General features: G+C 38.7%; 1 long non-coding RNA gene across 2 annotated transcripts; it reads right to left on the bottom strand.

Annotated features, from left to right (window-relative positions):
• Window positions 1-256: 256 nt before the first annotated feature.
• On the bottom strand, window positions 257-7,720 carry LOC131541461 (uncharacterized). Of its 2 annotated transcripts, none has more exons than XR_009271514.1 (3): window positions 7,429-7,720; window positions 6,210-6,437; window positions 257-385 (listed from the first exon to the last, which is right to left on the bottom strand). It is a non-coding gene; the product is annotated as an uncharacterized LOC131541461 (long non-coding RNA). The 2 variants fall into 2 exon arrangements; XR_009271515.1 differs by having other exon boundaries at window positions 281-385; window positions 5,883-6,437.
• Between the last annotated feature and the right edge of the window lie 5,175 nt (window positions 7,721-12,895).

Raw genomic sequence — 12,895 nt, 5'->3', positions numbered from 1 at the left:
CCATTGTGATGAAAATTGTGTCGCTAACATCTTTTCATATCATATTCACTCAAAACACACTGTGAAACTCCATCTTGTAGCAGTGTGTCGATATGCTTTCGTGCAGGGGAGTTATTGCGCAACGGTGCTGGTTTTCGCCCAGAGCACAAACCACAAGTGCACAGAGACTACAAAGTTACTTTCTCATCTTTTATTTATTTATTTATTATGTCTTTAGCTGGGTGCTTTTTTTTTTTTTTTTTAAAGAGCAGAAGCATGAGAGTATTGTTCATTTAGCGTGCCAGTTTCTGCATCTCCTTTGCATTTTTAGGACCAGAAGCGGTGCAGATTTCTTCAGGCAATTTGTTTCAGGTAACGGGAGCTTTCAGGTGCAGCAAAAGGTATCCTGGGAACAGAGAGAAAGAGAGAATGAAAAAGGGATGGGCAGAGCTTTTACATCCTTGATAGATTCTGCTATGTGAACAAGGTGAATGAGGTGTGCTGCTGCACTTGAAATTGAAGGCAAGTCTTTTAATAGCATTTACACTTCATACTCATCTGCTGTTTCTCTTGGTAATTCTTGCCATTTGGTTTTAACCCACCAGACAACATTGATTCAAACGATTCAAGGCTTCTTTTGAATGAATTTTCAGACAGTATCAGACAATGCACGTTCTCTGATGTTGTGCATCATTAAAACATTATTGATGTTATTGCACACACAATCATTAAAGGGATTGGTTATCAAAAAATGAAAATTCTGTCATCATTTGCACACCCTCATGTTGTTTTAAATATGGTAGACATTTTCACTTTCTTCTGTAGAACACAGAAAGGAAATTTTGAATAATGTGTTGATCTCTGTTTTTAGCGCAATTACTCTGGTTTTGAGTGTTAAAGCTGTGGAAAGAACACAAAAGCATCATGAAAGTTGTCCATATGGCTCATGTGCTATATTGCAAGTCTTCTGAAGCCATGCGATAGCTTTATGTAATGAGCAAACCAAAATTACTTGCCAGTCTGCAACCAGATCATAGACAAAGAGCTGATGCTGGAAATTACAAACCCGATTCCAAAAAAGTTGGGACACTGTACAAATTGTGAATAAAAAAGGAATGCAATAATTTACAAATCTCATAAACTTATATTTTATTCACAATAGAATATAGATAACATATAAAATGTTGAAAGTGAGACATTTTGAAATGTCATGCCAAATATTGGCTCATTTTGGATTTCATGAGAGCTACACATTTCAAAAAAGATGGGACAGGTAGCAATAAGAGGCCGGAAAAGTTAAATGTACATATAAGGAACAGCTGGAGGACCAATCTGCAACTTATTAGGTCAATTGGCAACATGATTGGGTATAAAAAGAGCCTCTCAGAGTGGCAGTGTCTCCCAGAAGTCAAGATGGGAAGAGGATCACCAATTCCCCCAATGCTGCGGCGAAAAATAGTGGAGCAATATCAGAAAGGAGTTTCTCAGAGAAAAATTGCAAGAGAATCTGGAACAATCTCTGTGCGTAAGGGTCAAGGCCGGAAAACCATACTGGATGCCCGTGATCTTCGGGCCCTTAGACGGCACTGCATCACATACAGGAATGCTACTGTAATGGAAATCACAACATGGGCTCAGGAATACTTCCAGAAAACATTGTCGGTGAACACAATCCATCGTGCCATTCGCCGTTGCCGGCTAAAACTCTATAGGTCAAAAAAGAAGCCATATCTAAACATGATCCAGAAGCACAGGTGTTTTCTCTGGGCCAAGGCTCATTTAAAATGGACTGTGGCAAAGTGGAAAACTGTTCTGTGGTCAGACGAATAAAAATTTGAAGTTCTTTTTGAAAAACTGGGACGCCATGTCATCCGGACTAAAGAGGACAAGGACAACTCAAGTTGTTATCAGCGCTCAGTTCAGAAGCCTGCATCTCTGATGGTATGGGGTTGCATGAGTGCGTGTGGCATGGGAAGCTTACACATCTGGAAAGGCACCATCAATGCTGAAAGGTATATCCAAGTTCTAGAACAACATATGCTCCCATCCAGACGTCGTCTCTTTCAGGGAAGACCTTGCATTTTCCAACATGACAATGCCAGACCACATACTGCATCAATTACAACATCATGGCTGCGTAGAAGAAGGATCCGGGTACTGAAATGGCCAGCCTGCAGTCCAGATCTTTCACCCATAGAAAACATTTGGCGCATCATAAAGAGGAAGATGCGACAAAAAGACCTAAGACAGTTGAGCAACTAGAAGCCATGGGACAACATTCCTATAAACTTGAGCAACTTGTCTCCTCAGTCCCCAGATGTTTGCAGACTGTTATAAAAAGAAGAGGGGATGCCACACAGTGGTAAACATGGCCTTGTCCCAACTTTTTTGATATGTGTTGATGCCATGAAATTTAAAATCAACTTAAAATGATTACCCTTAAAATGATACATTTTCTCAGTTTAAACATTTGATATGTCATCTATGTTGTATTCTGAATAAAATATTGAAATTTGAAACTTCCACATCTTTGCATTCTGTTTTTATTCACAATTTGTACAGTGTCCCAACTTTTTTGGAATCGGGTTTGTAGATCAGTCTGATTTGTTAATGAATGTTTAATTCATTTTCATACCTTGTAAAGTCGAGATGTTTAGTGAATAATGATGCAATTTCAGTCTGTTTCTCATACAAAGCTATCATATGACTTTATGCTGCTGTTTTGTAATATTTGGGCTTCATTGTGCAGAAAAAAAAAAAAACATGAAATGTTTCAAAATATCTTCTTTTGTGCTCCACAGAAGAATGTCATAAAGATTTGGAACAATATGCGGGTGAGTGAATAATTTTCATTTTTGCATTAATTCCCTAAGTTGTGTCCCTAAGTCTGTATACCTCTTTTTCCTCAAGCTTCACAGTGTCTGGCATTTTACATAAATGCAACACGGTCATAGCTCCATTTCTCTGCTTTGCCTCAATTGGAACAAACTTTTCTCATTCAGTTCTCTGATAGCATTTTCCCCCAACAGCAAAAAGGAGCAGCTTAGGTCTAAGCTGAGTCTTTTATGTAGGCCACAGAATCCTCGGAGGCTGAGAGTTTAAGGAGTGGGAACATTTAGCCCTGTGCATTGAAATGTCATGCTAATGGAGTGGAGAATACTCTTATGGTGCCAGGCTAGTACGGAAAGCTCGGCTTGACCTGTGAGGCACACAGGAGTAATTAGGACATTTGAAGCCTAAGGAAGGGGGCATCTCAGCGGCTTTGACTTATATGCGCAGATCCCGCAGCGTGTAGATAGGTCACCGTAACCTTAAAGAACAGAACGTTAACCAATGCATGGATGCCAGGATTTTATTTTATTTTTATTTTTTTTTTGGTTGACAGCTGTTTGCTAATGTTGTGAAGTGTAGGAGTCAAAGAGTCATTCCCAGTGTACTTAAAGAAAAGGTTGGCATTTTGCAGAGCGCAAGCAACTTTTGTAAGATAACGTTGGAAACCACGTGCCCCTAAACCACACTTGCTTGTTCTCATTTCAACTTTGACAGCGACACTAGCCTCAAGAACAGCTAAATGAGTTCTCGCTACATGGGATTTCTCATTTGGAGATACAGCAATATGTGCTATTCAATATATATTTCAGTATATGAAAATAGTTTTTAGAGGTCACACAGCACCTCTAGCTAGCCGACAGACACACAGTATATGTGTCTCCTTTATAAAATGGTTGAGAACTTTGTATGACCCCCATTTTGCATATCTGTCATTGGCAATTTGCAGCTGTAGCAGTGTCCTGGGCAATGCAGGAAAAAGAGAAAAAAGCCAATCTACAAAGATGTCAAGGGCACGCTTTGAAATGAGACAGGCACATTCCGTACCCTCCTTTTTTCCACCTTATGTTTCAGCAATATCCAGAGCTATATTACTGAAATCGACTACACCATGTCACCAAGCTGTAGCTTCTATAGGAAAATGGTCCGGTCTTTGTGGCTTCGCAGTTTACGTTCTTGTTTCAGAGAAGTCAAACTAGGCGAAGTGTCACAAAAGTGAAGATGTCATTACTGATATCTTGTCTGGACTAAAATAAGTCTTGTTACGATAGATAACCAGTCCTCTGACCCTCAGGCAAGCGAGCTGCCCTTTCAGCACAACTTAGCGCCAATCCACTCCACAAACCGCACCATCCGACCTGGCAGGTGAATATATCAGGAATGCACCCGGACCTTGGGCATTGAGACATGTACTAGTGACAGCTCTCAATAAAACTCTTGGCGGATTGCTGTTTCTTTAATCTCCGTAGGCAGATGATGGCACGAAGCCGGCAGACATTAAAATCCCTTCATCAGCAGAACGTGCCGGCTGATATTTAGGCGAACGTTTCTGCATTCACACCCAGCCGGTAATTATTACCGTGGCCTTCTCGGCTTTGATCTCCGCGGATGATCGTATGCAAAACCATCTGAGAGTGAGACCGGTCGTTCGAGTGTTGGCGAAAGAAACGATTTTGATTCTCTTTCAGGCCTCTCTCTCTCTCTCTTTCTCCCATTCATCCTGTCTTTCAGAATAAGTTAATTTCTCTGTATTCCACCTTCGATGAAGTGAGGGAGAAAGAAAAGGCAAAACTTTTGAAGATTTGCCCAAGCCTCTCAGACATACAAAAAAAGGAGAGGAAGAGAAAGAACAAGAGCTCGTTGCTAAAGAGCCATTTCATCAAATCCCACCTGCAAGTGTAAAATGTCTTCATTAGGGCCGGCACTACTAAAGAAAATACCAGCCCTTGCACAATGCCGAAGGTCTGCTCGTGACCTTTCCTTGGTTTTAATCATTGCAACTCTTGACAGCTTAATAAGTTGAAGGTGCTGGATTGCAGCCTAACTTAATAAGGCCTCACAGCCCGAGCCTTGGCCACCTATGATTGCTCCCATAAGTCTTTGCACATCTGGTGCCATGTCCTTGGGAGAGAAATATTTTCCATAACTTTGCTTCTGCTCTGAAGCCCTTCTGCCGGCCATGCCTTTATTAACGGAGGAATGATACAGTGCGTCATGTGACACCGTGGCAGGACCCGTACGCTTGATGTCAGACATTCTTTGCGACCTGCCGCTGCTGGATAAAGACTTCAGCATCGCCTCCGACTCGAATATTCAACCTATTAGATATTCTGGTAATTTATAGGTGAACTTTGTAAATCATATTGTCATGTTTAATCTATCCTAGTGAGGTGTATTGTTACACAGGATATATGCTCTCCTTATTCTGGAGTTTATTACTTTATAGATGAATTACTCTCCTTTTATGATACACATAAGCTAGATAATGCTATAAGCAGTAAAGGCAAGGTTTTATGGAGGCTTTTCTCTTTTTTTCACTTGCAGCCGTAGATCCGCTCTGTCTGAAATGAGGATGTTTTCAAGCAGCATTTCCCTACTACCAGACTTTTAGTCATTCATAATAGACCTTTACAAGTGGCATCATCTTTTCTTTGCATTGATGAAATGTGTATCCTTACAACAAAGGCAAATGCTTATTTTCACCGTGAAGAAAAATGTCATTTTACATAGTATTTCTAGAGCTGGTAAAGTGTTTGATTATATGGTGAGGATTTTTTTTTTTTTTTCTTCAGTAGATTGTGTAGTGAAATAACATATAGCATGTTATACCGAATTGTCAGTTTTAACATATCTGTTACACTTAGCAAACAAAAAGCACTACATTCTCATCTACTTGAATAAATAAAAATAAATTAAAAAGTATATAATTCCATATTGCACTTAATGTAGTTTTATATAAATGTTTATCTCGCTCTCTCTCTCTCCGCACTCTGTTTTCTGGTGTTGCCTTAAATTACTTGTTCGCATTCCTGTTGCCAAAACAGTTTGGATAATTGTATTTTGGATAGACCCACCTGCTTAGTAAATGAATGTAAGAGTAAAATTTTCTGTCTTTCCATATACAAAAGTTCTGGTCCTCATGCAAAGCTTGAAAGTTTGATGTCTTTTGGGGTTTTTTTTTTTTTTCTCCCTTTGGTCAAGACAAAACATGAGAAAAAAGTATAAAAGCAAAATTACAGTCACATTGCTTTACCGAATATTAGCATAGCTGTGATTTGCCTATTGCCACAACACTTATGTCCATGTGATATTGATTGCTAACTTTTTCCTGTGCTTTATTTTAATGAACAAGATTGAATGAAAGACTGAAGGTAAAACTCTCTGGAATTGATACTACCTACCTTGTTTTGCCAGTACTCTGCTTGAGACATAATTGGATTGACACTGGGACAGAAAAAATGGCAGTATCTGGCACAAGTGTTTTTTTTTTTTGTTGTTTTTTTTTATACTGTAGTTTTGTGCATAGCTGTAGGCTGACATCTGACCCTGTGTTTAGAGTTGAAGGCACAGGAGGGATTTCAGCAACCGCAACCTCGATTTTCTGTCATCCTGGCCAGAGAGTCTTGCATCTTGGCAGACAAGAGAGAAAAACAGAGGAGGGGCATGTAGAGCGAGAGAAAAAAACATTAGGCCTGGTAGGGGGATCATCATTTTCCCCCTCATTTCCTCTGTGTGGAGGAGCTCTCACCTGAGAGAGACACAGACTGAGAGAGAATACAGTTTATGATACAATTTATTGCCATATGAGCAGAGAAAAACATCATCATTTTGTTACATTTCATTATAGGGCAGGGCTTGTCAACCCTTTCTGAACCAGGGGCCCGACTCAAGACTCGCAGACATCCCAGGGAACCTCTCTCACTCTCTCTCTCTCTCTCTCTCTCTCTATAAATATGTGTATGTATTTGTATATGGGTAGTTGACAAATAAAAATTGGACTGTGTCCTATGGTGTGACATAGCAAAAATTTAGAAAAAACGTAACATACAAATACAAATTCATTCGTAGAGTTACAAATAGCATGCGAGAGGTTTATCTTCAATGTTAGAGTTTTTTTTTTTTTTTTTACATTATTCCGTCACACCATAGATGTGTCATATCTATGGTGATCTATTCCGTCATACCATTGATATGTCAACTACCCATATATAGTATTATATGATAATAAGAAATCAGCATATTAGAATTATTTTTTGAAGCATTGTGTGATACTGGAGACTGGAGTAATGACAGCTTTGCCATCACAGCAATAAATTACATTTAAAATATAACAGTTATTTTACATTATTATAATATTTCACAATATCACACTGCATTTTCTGAACAACAACAAAAAAAAGCAGCCTTAGTGAGTATAAGATATATTTTGCAAAAATATTAATACATTCACATATTCCACAAATAAAGGTTTTAAACAAAAATTAAAACCTCTGTATTAGTACAATGGTTGATTGACATCTAGATTTATTTATTTATTTTTGACTCCCTCTAAATGTGATCTCATCACAAAACATCATTTGCACCTGTATTTAATGTTGTCATCTTGTCAACTCTGCTCACCTGTTATGTTAGTACCAGTTGCAAACAGGAAGAAAATCTCCAAGTATAGGAAGTGATCAAATTATAAAAGAGAAGGAGAACAAAGGATCTGTACTTGCCGATGTGACCGGACATCTTCAAAGGCTGGACCTAGAGGCTCTCTCGCTCTGTCTATCTGTCTGTTTTCGTTCCTCCTTCCCATCATAACCGCCCTATTGGTCTGTCTGTCTGTCTGATGTTCATTAGCTGCTTGACCCATTATAGCTGTCTCTGTATGTGAGGTGTCTCTGTGTGTTTTACCCTCTACAAGAGTAATGAACCTGCCTCTTTTTTTCCCCACTACCTTTCCATTTGATCTCTATTAACATCACTGAGCACCTAAAGTCGAGCTTTTTTTCTCCACTATACAGCTGGAGATGTTTTAATGAGGGCTTCCATTTGCTCTCCACTCTTCCCTCTGCACCATTATAACATGTTCCTTTTCCAGTCACAAACAGGAGGTTATGAGGGACCCAGGGGGGGTTCTCTTTTTGTCACAGTTCTTTTTACATCAGGTGATTTATTTATTTTGTGTGTGTGTGTGTGTGTGTGTGTGTCTCACAGACTCTGATATGTAAATGAAACAGAATTTCTTGTTGGTCGGTGTCTTCCCTGAAAATCCTATTTTTTAACCACAGGCTGCATAAACTGTGGTAACACTTTATCTCGATAGTCCACTTTAGACATTCTACTAACAGTAAGTAACTTTGCAACTACATGTCAACTAGCAGTCATTAGAGTATTAGTAGACTGTCTGTTTAATATCTTCTAACACTTTATTTTGATGGGTCCACAATATAAAACATACTGACTATGAGAAACTTTGCAGGTATATGTCAACTTATTCTACTAACCCTAAACCTACCGTAACAGTCTACTCTGAGAGTTAGTAGACATGTAGTTGCAAATTAATGAGAATTAGTTGCCATGTAGTTGACATCTAGTTACAAAGTTACTTATAGTTAGTAGAATGTCTAAAGTGTAACCTAAACTGTTTATTTGTGTAACCTCAAGACATTGAAAATGACTTTATATTTCAGCCCTAGAAATATTTGAACATTTTTTTAACATAATTTTTAATTAATGACACATTTCTGCATACCGGTGTGATGTCCGAGCAGTCCAGTTTTTGCATCCATTAACAAATTCATAAATCCTATTTTAAATTCCTTAAGATTTTTCTAAAGTAAAAATTCCATCGCCATTATAAACATTATCTTCTCTCTCTCTCTCTCATTTTTTTTTTTTTTTTTTTTTTTGGGTCTTTCTCTCTGTTGAGGAACAAATTAAAATTGAAACTGTGAGGCTAGGTGCCGGTCCTTGCCTCTAGGGCTTTTTACATCAGTGCTGACAGAGGCCTCTGTGAATCATGGGAAATGTTTCATCAGTCACAAAGCATTATGGGATGAACTGAAAGCCACATTAAACTTTTCAGTTACTCCTTCAATGCCTCACTTTTATTGTTCTGCCCTCATTCACTGACATCCAACACAATACCTCTCTGAGCAAATGTTTCTTTCCATTTGAGCAGATCTTTCCTGGTTCTGACTATGACAACAAATCACCACATATTTGGTGCCTCTGAATATTAGTTTATTAGTTTAATAAAATAAGAATATAAACTGCTAAATAATTTCACAGGCTGTAAATCTGCACATATTTGCATACATTATACATTTTCAGTTATTTTAAATAGTAAAAATATTTCGAAATTTTACTGTTTTTTTTCTTCCTGTACTTCAGATCAAATAAATGCAGGCTTGGTTTTAGAAATCTTACTGTTCTAAAACTTTTGACCGGTAGTGTATGTGTTGATATCACAGAAGACTGCCGTAGACATGGCTGTATTTTTGCTGACATGAGAGAAAAGGCACATTGTGAGCGTTTACTGTAAGCGCATACTGTAAAACTAAACTGTCACATTCAAATGCCTGCAAAAAATGACACATTTCCTCCATACCAGAGATTGTGATTGGCTAATGTGGTTCATTTTTTGTCCATCAGGAACTCTCCCTCATCCTGTGAAGAGCTTAGTAAACTGTCCTTTTCCTCTCAGCATGTAAAGAAGATTCTAGATTCTGTGTAAATACATGTATTCACTTCACTCAAGGTCCATCCATGCACATTCATTAGACTCTATCTCCACCCCATGAAGCGCTCTGAGCTTGTAAAAATACTCTATTTGCAGGCGTTCTCAGTGGGATGATAGGTAAGCGAGCGCGTCTGTGGCCATCTGAAGAGTTTGGAATTGATTCATTTGGATTTGACTGTGGAACCGATTGGTTTATAGGTTTGGAGGACTGGGTTTGGATTGGCGCTTATGGTCAGAACCATAAACCGTTACTGGGGCATGTATGACAAGGATTTCCATTAGGATTACGTGTTTGTGGGGCCTTCATCGCCTATGCAGACATCAAGGCAGACATCCGGGCGATCTGGTTAAAGGATGAAATACATCTATTCCCCTTTTTTTAGAAATGAGTTACAGTAAACTCCCATCATGCACTGCTTCTATGTGAGTATGCTGTGTACACATATCCTTTTAATGTGATGTTTATGTAGAATTTTAAAAAGTATGACTCCTAGAGCTTTCTCTTCAACTATTTGGCCTGTATTATCGTAGTCACATAATAGCAGAAAGGTCAAGTATCGATGGCGTTTCACAGAATGACACTGTAAACATTCCCATCCAGCTGTCTCCAGTTTGGCATGAGTCTGCCCTCAGTTGAAGAAGATGGCTGACGCGGTCATTCAAGCTAAACAGCCCTTGATCACACTATCAGGAAGCTTGTTATGAAACCAGCAATGACCATTATATTTGGTATCAATCTGAATTTCTCTCAGCTCAGAGAGGAGAGTACGTGGGCCGGGGTCAGCCAAGGGACAAGAGGAGAGAGAGAGAGAGAGAGGAGGCCAGAGCAGGAGATTAGGAGGAAAATAAATGTAACATGGACAAGAGCTGTATTAATAGGATTATGGGCTCATGGATTTCAATACATCATCTGCACAAATAGGGGAGAGACCAAATTTGAGAAGGCAAAAGTGGGAAAGGGGGAGAAAATCATGTTAATGGTTATTTGTTAGGACTGTGGGACATTTCGGTGGAATGTGATTGCTGTGAATAACAAGGCTGAATGTGCAGGGATAGGATGGGAGGGGGCCTAAAAGAGTCACACAAAAGTAATAGTTATGAAGTAAATGTGATACTCATCTGTAAGATACGATCAAATGCCACATCAACTATATTACTAAGAGTGTTGTTCCATAATTACTAAAGATATTATGGATCAGGAAATGGAAAATCTTAGTGCTTCGACTACTTTTTCATTGGTGGAGGAAAATAAAAATGAATTACTTGGCCAAATTTTGGTTGGTGTAATTTATAGAACTGTTGAGTGTGACTGCTGCAGGCAAAGAGCCTACACCTAAGATAATAATTTATATATTTTTTGTAATTAATTATTACATTTACTAGCAATTTTTTAAGTAAATCCTACATTTTTTTGGTCTTCGGGGTCATCGGATGCCCATTTGATATAAGTTGATATGATTCGTTAAGGTCTTAATGAAAAGTCTATAACATACTTTGGTTAAAATTTCTCAATGGTAGTGTAAAAAACACCTTTTTTACCATGTCAAAATCAGCTCTGTTTTTAGCAAGCCATTCTAGTCCATGTTGCTTTAAATGCTAATGAGCTCTGCTGACCCCGCCCCTCTCTTCGGTGGAGTGACAAGCAGTACTGTTCACTTTACTGTTTACGCAAAACTGGCTAACTAGCAGGTTATTAGGAAAGGAGATTTGCAAAGATTCATAAAAAACCCTTATACTCACTTCTTCTGTAGATGAAGCTGGATCACGAATGATTCGCACGAACATAGATGCATTTATGCAGATCGGTGCATTTCCTTCAAAATGAAAGTAAAGTTATTCCTCTGCGTCTTCAGCCACTCAGATGTCAGGAGTAAATGACGACTGCTATGTTCATTATTACATCCAACAACAAAACACCTCAATCGCTTAATCGGAGACATTCTTGTCTTCCACTGCACCGGAATCGACACAATGGTGGACTGATGACAGCTCACTCAGGGCGGGTCTAAGGTAAGATGGCCTTGTCAATCAACTATTGTGGGAGGGGCCTGTGCAGAACTACATCATTCTGACAGGAATCTCAGAACAACCAGATTTGAGAAAGGGGATTTTAAAATAGGGATTTAAAAAAAAACAAAAAAACAGTGGGTGAACTTTTATCATTATAGGATAGATGTGTACACACACTTCCAACACACATTTATGTTCAAACAACTTGTAAAGTGAATTTTGCATCCGATGACCCCTTTAAATTATGTTAATATGAATATTATTTGTCTTGTTGCAATATTATGTCAACGTTGGAAATAAAAAGTATTTTAATGTTTATAGATTGGCCCCATTCATATGCTGTAAACGTCTGACTGTATCCTATACATTTTTAAGGAAAAGAAGGGACATGTGAAATTTTGTCTTTTAACATTTTGCCATTGGCACCGTTTCTTATCTGCTTGTCTCACATTGTGCCTAGCTCTTACCCATGGTAAAAGCACTGTGACACACAGCCTCTTGTGGCCTATTGCTTTACTGCTTCATGCGGTATGACAGAACAGTTTGCATGTCAGTCATTTTAATATGGCAGCATGATAATGGCAGCTTCTACTGCAAAACTATTATTTAACAGTGTTCGTGTTAATAGGGTGCAATTGATATGAGTAATAATCACAATATCACCCTTAGCAACGGCACTTGTAAACACTGAATTATGCAGTCTCTTTAAACAGCACAAGTGATGTTCATGTTCACCCCATTTATTGTCTGCATAAAGGGAATCGTTTTTTTTTTTTTAGCCGTTTTATTGCATATTCAACACATTGCCTTATAAACAACGCTTTTTGCCGCTGCCAGTGAAAAGCAGTCATCCTGAGAGAGAGACCATAAAGGCGCTGCCACCCTTATTAGATGGAGCCGCCTTTTGGGTTGTCAAGAAACACAGCAGTTAACCTCCTTAGCATGCATTAGCCGGACCTGTGTAAATCTTATTTCTATTACTCCGAGCATGCTTTATGATAGCAATATTGCCTTCAAAAGATGGAGATAGCTGTTTCATGTGGAGCTGTTTTTGCTTCATTAAGCATACATGGTTTTGCAGTTCAGGGGACAAGAGCCATTATGACATGACGGAGTGCATCCACAACATAATCAAAAGCTCACTTCTGCACTGTTTCAATTACTTCCCACTTTATTTTGCAAGGTAAATCCTTCTCTTTCTGGTGCTATGTGCTCTTTTATGCTTTAGGCCAGGTGCTTTTTGCTGCACTTTGCTGAGCGCATGGCGTGCCATAAATTACTTGGATGTAAGGGGTGGTATTGTAAACTCATCCCTTTTGTTGAGTCTGCCACAGAGGTGCTGGAAAA

Source organism: Onychostoma macrolepis, chromosome 05 (genome assembly GCF_012432095.1).
Source record: "Onychostoma macrolepis isolate SWU-2019 chromosome 05, ASM1243209v1, whole genome shotgun sequence".
NCBI lineage: Eukaryota > Metazoa > Chordata > Actinopteri > Cypriniformes > Cyprinidae > Onychostoma > Onychostoma macrolepis.
The sequence above is the reverse complement of the archived record's forward strand: the minus strand, read 5'-3'. Positions and strand labels throughout refer to the sequence as shown.